Source organism: Hemicordylus capensis, chromosome 8 (assembly GCF_027244095.1).
Source record: "Hemicordylus capensis ecotype Gifberg chromosome 8, rHemCap1.1.pri, whole genome shotgun sequence".
NCBI classification, from domain to species: domain Eukaryota; kingdom Metazoa; phylum Chordata; class Lepidosauria; order Squamata; family Cordylidae; genus Hemicordylus; species Hemicordylus capensis.
In genome coordinates, this window is record NC_069664.1 from 20,318,873 (window position 1) to 20,324,872 (window position 6,000).

Genomic DNA, 6,000 nt, shown 5'->3' on the forward strand with positions numbered 1-6,000 from the left:
TGTGGATTCAATTGTAGGCACATATCTCTTGGTGTCTTTTAAAATATATATTAATGTTTTATTAAAGTTTAAATGAGATTACACAATCAAAATAACAACACCCCATAAATCCACCCCAGTGCCTTCTCACAGATGAAGAAAAGGAAAGGAAAACAAAAAAACTGAACAAAAAATATCACTAGTATCTTGGACATACTTGGTTGTCTGAATGAGGCTTTAGTAAAGTCTAGTCTCGGCTGTTTAATGCATGCCAAGCATCAGATGGTTTTTCAGCCATTAGGTGAACTGGAAAAATGCTCTCAGAAACTGACCTGGCACAGCCTGCGAACTCTAAGGAATTACAGAGCCAACAGCCAGACATTGAGCTAAGCGTTCACTGCAAGATTTCCTGCTGTTTTCATAGGACATATTTAAGAACCCAGATACAAAACCAATTCATTAACTTAAGAGTTTGTGCAAGGTCTTTTAGAGTTTTCGCCTGTTTGGGGATTCTGAGGACAAAGAGGATTTGATACACAGTGTGTCTTAATAATTAGTGGAAGTATCATGCAGAAAATGCAGGGTAGATTGTGGCAAATGTGTGCAACATGCAATGTTACGGAGATTCATAGACACCCCTGTATGAGGTGTCCGGCATGGAGTGGTGGATGCACACGTGTGATAGGGTCCAGGAGAAAACCACATGTATGCTAAGGCAAAAGAGTAGCCTAGGGAGTGAAACACAGAGGAAAACACAGGCATGGCTTTCCATTCGCTTAGGGGTCTGCAAAACCCTGCCGGGCCTCAACATCCAAACCAGACACCCCTGTATAGTATAGCAACCTTTAGCCTTTCCTGAGGCTCAGGGGGTGCAATTCTCCATAGCCTGTAACTTTCCATTACATTCCTGCATTACTTCACATTCTTCAATCCCACTGAGTCATTTCCTCTGGATGACTAAACCCAGAGGCTATGCCCACAAGGAGGGATGCCTCCTCCCTGATACTGGCCTTCTTGAAACTGTTTTTGTCCCTGTCTCCTGAAACCAATCTTGGGCATTCCTCCTCTAACATGTTTTCATTTCCCATCTTCATTTCTTACTCAGATTTCTTCCTTTGTCCTACATGGAAGCGCTTTTCAGAACATCAGTAACCAGAGGCTTTTTCTGCCCCTGTAATCTTCCATCTTTACCTTGGGAGGAGAGCTGGTCTTGTAACAAGCATGCATTGTCCTATTTGCTAAGCAGGGTCCACCCTGGTTTGCATTTGAATGGGAGACTACATGCGTGAGCACATTAAGACATTCCCCTTAGGGGATGGAGCCACTCTGGGAAGAGAATCTGCAGGCTTGCATGCAGAAGGTTCCAAGTTCCCTCCCTGGCAATCCCGAGATAGAGCTGAGAGAGATTCCTGTCTGAAACCTGGGAGAAGCGGCTGTCAGTCTGCCAGGCCTGCTCAACTTAGGTCCTCCAGCTGTTTTTGGATTACAAGTCCCATAATTCCCAGCCACAGCGCCCAATAGTCGGAGATTATGGGAGTTGTAGGCCCATATCTGCAGGAGGGCCAAAGCTGAGCAGCCCTGAATGCTGAGCTAGATGGACCAATAGTCTGACTCAGTATATGGCAGCTTGCTATGTTCCTATGCCCACTGGTCCCACTTCCAAGGCACAGTCCTTGTACATGCAGGTCATCCAGGGATATGGCTCATGGCTGCAGATAATTGACTGAGCCCTGAGCCACCATGTAGCTTCTGACTCCACCTCCCATTGGCATTTTGCACGTGGCTTCAGCTGGTGACCCTCAGAGGTTCTCATGAAGTAGATCCCACAAGCCTGTTAGGCTTTTCTCTTTTTTTCCCCTGCAGCCAAAATAGCTAGAATGAGTGGCTAGAATGAGTAGAAACTGGGGTCTTTCATGGTACTGGGAACAAAGTGGATATATCCTCAAAGTACATGGAGAAAAAATGGAATAACTAGAGGACAGTGTGTGTGTACAATCACATTTTATTTCAGGGTTATTTTTAGATCCATATGACAACACATTTCTCATGTTCAAATGGTAGTTCAAAAATCTCCTAGCCTGGTTCTGTGCATTGCAGAAACATGACGGAAAATGGCCATGGCAGAGCTACGATACATAGGAACATAGGAAGCCGCCTTATGCTGAGTCAGAACATTGTTCCATATAGCTCAGTATTGTCCACACAGACTGGCAGCAGCTTCTCCAAGGCTGTAGGCAGGAATTTCTCTAAATCCTGTCTTGGAGATGCCAGGGAAGGAGCTTGGAACATGCAGATGCTCTTCCCAGAGTGGCCTCCTCCCCTGAGGGGAATATCTTCCAGTGCTCACACATGTAGTCTCCCATTCAAATTAAAACCAGGGTGGACCTTGCTTAGTAAAAGGGACAATTCATGCTTGCTACCACAAGACCAAGCCACCTAATGGCACAGCGGGCAAATGACTTGACTAGCAAGTCAGAGATTGCTGGTTCAAATCCCTGCTGGTATGTTTCCCAGTCTATGGGAAACACCTATATATGTTTCCCAGGCTAAATCCCTCCTGTATTCTACCAGAGACAACCACATGGTTCTGTGGTTGCCAGGAGTCAACACCGACTTGACGGCACACTTTACCTTTGCCACAAGACCAGCTCTCCTCCTCCTATGTTATCCAAACCTTCTGCATGCAAGCATGTTATCCAAACCACATCATCAAAACATTTCCTCTTTGTAGAAGCCCTGTTCAGGCATTATCCCAGTTCAGGTGTTGTCCCTTCCATGAAGAGCAGTCAGGAGGACAGCAGGACCACAGGCACTATCTATACCCGATAGCCCCAGTGGCAACACCCTCAAGCATCCCTAAGCTTGTTGGAAGAGAAGAGAAAGAAGGCCTGGAGGTGGAATTAAGGTGTGCTGTCGATGCCTGTCGACTCCTAGCGACCACAGAGCCCTGAGGTTTTCTTGGTAGAATACAGGAGGGGTTTACCATTGCCATCTTCCTCACAGAATGAGATGATGCTGTTCATCGCTGCTGCCCGATATAGGCATTTATTCTCATAGTTTGGGAAACATACCAGCAGGGATTCGAACTGGCAACCAACCTCTGGCTTGCTAGTTAAGTCATTTCCCCTCTGTGTCATTAGGTGGCATAGGGCGACCATATATTCAACTTGAAAAATGAGAACACCCTTCCCAACATTTTACATAACTATAAATATGGAGGCTAGGTCTACGAATTGACTCCAAAGGGGCAGCCACAGTGGTGACACTAGACCTCGCCCCTGGTATGACAAGGACTTGGTCTACCAATTGACCAGTGTAAGAGCAGCAGCAGTAGGCCAGGTCTACAAATGTTTCACCCATTGTTTTGGCAGGGAAACATCCTATCCCCTTCCCCCAAGAGACCTGGCCACCGGAGCAATGGAAGCCAGGTCTGTCCTACCTGTGGCAGCTAATCCTGGCCACTGGTACCAAGGCAGCCAGGTCTACCTTCTAGCTTTTTTTTCTTAGACTGGTAGCCTTAGTCTCTGGGAACTGGTAGACCTGGCTATGTGGAACACAAAGAGTGACAGATCACAAGTTGTGTTGTGAGCCACACCGGTTCCTTGCAAAAGAATAAGTAGCAAACACAAACATTATTGTTCATGATGCACTCAGAGTCGTTTTCTGTGCCTGGAAACTTCTACGTGATATATTCCTCTGAATGCCACAAACCGGAGTAAAAAATGTAGAGGAATGAGAGAGTTTACTGAAGTGGATGCTGGAGATTCTAGAAGAGCCTGAAGCCACAGAATCACAACTTAACAGGCTGTCTTTTTTCCATGAGGCCTGGAGACATATTAGCAGGTCTGAAAAACATTATTGGGAATAAGGGCCGGTCCAATAGGCTCTGTGCTGCTCTGAGGAAAGAATGGAAAGTCAATAAGACAGCGATCATGAAATTAGAAGGTGCCTGTGAAAAAAATGTAACTATGGGGGAAAGTGCTTGGCTTGCTTGATGGCACCTCCTAGCTGCAAATATAGAATTTTCCTGAAGTGTTTACAACATAAGAAATTGAATATGCTGCATTCAGAATCACATGGGAAGAAGCTGTTGGGGAATAGGCTCTTTGGAGCAGAGAAGTGGTAGGATTAAAGAAAGGATTAAGCATCCCTTCCTGCCTGTGACTTCTCCACTCCCAGTTAAGAGAAAATACTTTAGAGATGTGGCATTATTTGTGGTGGGGGGAGGCTGGTGGGTAGGGTGGGGCTCAGGGGCTGGAAGAAAGGGCTGATGGTCATTTTCCCAGTCTTGCATTGGCTTGGAAAATGATCTGATCTCTCTCCGACTTGGGGTGGGGGGTCCCAAGGGGAAGAAATGGAATCATATCTCAGTTAATCCAAGGAGAATGAAGGAGAGTTTGCCCCTCCCTCAATGAGACTTTGCATTCTTCCGTCTTGACTTTGACATGTCTTAGTGTACTCATCAGCAGTCTCAAACTGGTTTCCATTGCCTCCGCAGCCACCATAAATGAACGTTTCGCATTTCCTTCTCTCGAGTTTATAGTAATAGGGAATAAGTCTTCTTGAGCATGACCCAATGTCTTTAGGGACTCTGCATATCTTAGGCATATTTTCTTGAATCGTGGTGGCGGGGAGAGAAGGAAAGACCAAGTTTACAATAAATATAACCATAACTCAGGAAAACAAGCCCTTTTTTTGCCAGGTTTGGAGAGAGTAAACATGTGGATATTAGTCTCTTAACCAAATACAGATTAGTTAATGCAATAATATTTCCAATAGCCACATATGGCTGTGAAACTTGGACTCTGAAGAAGGCAGATAGGAGAAGGATGGAGGCTTTCGAGATGTGGTGTTGGAGGCGACTGTTGCATATCCCATGGACAGCGAGAATTACGGATAAGGAAGTTTTAGATCGAGTTAAACCAATAATATCGCTAGAAACTAAGATTACTAAACAAAGACTGACATATTTTGGTCATGTCATGCGAGCTGATTCACTCGAAAAGACAACTATGCTGGGAATGATCAGCAGGAGAAGGAGACGGGGACGACCTTGTATTCAGTGGCTGGATATTATAACAAATGACACTGGAATGACTATGGCAGAATTAAAGGAAGCTGTACGAGATAGGACAGCATGGAGTGCATTGATCCATAGACTGACCAAGAGTCAGACACGATAGAGAGAGAGAAAAACATATGGTAGGCAAAGCTACCAAAATGGAGAGAGAGAGAGAGAGAGAGAGAGAGAGAGAGAGAGAGAGAGAGAGAGAGAGAGAGAGAGAGAAACATATGGTAGGCAAGCTTAACTTAAAAATGGCTGATTAGTTTGTAATCTCAGACTTTTATCAGGTACTCCATGTCGAATGAATACACATCAGTGAAGGGACACTAGGCTGTGACCAACTGATGTGTGTCTTTAGAATATCTATGGGGAGCCCCATATGGGTTCAGCTATGTGTGTGGGGCTCCCTACAAGCATGCTAGGGAATGTGCAGAGAAACATAACACAGGAACACAGGAAACTGCCCCATATCGTCAGACGGACCACTGGTCCATCTAGCTCATTCATTCATTCATTCATTCATTCATTCGATTTCTATACCAGAAATGGCTCAGGGTGGTTTACACATAGAAATAATAAACAAATAAGATGGCTCCCTGTCCCCAAAGGGCTCACAATCTAAAAAGCAACATCAGATAGACACCAGCAACAGTCACTGGAGGTCCTGTGCTGGGGGTGAATAGAGCCATTTCCTCCCCCCCTGCTAAATAAAGAGAATCACCACATTAAAAGGTGCCTCTTTGCCAAGTTAGCAGGGGTCATTACTGTCCGCACTGACTGGCAGTGGCTTCTCCAGGGTTTCAGGCAGGAGTCTTTCCCGGCCCTGCCTGGAGATGCCAGAGATTGAACCTGGTGCCTTCTGCATACAAAGATGTTTTGGCACTGCATTCTATGTACGTCCCTTCCACATGAATGAATGACTGGAAAGAGCTACAATGGGGTTTGTATTTTAAGGA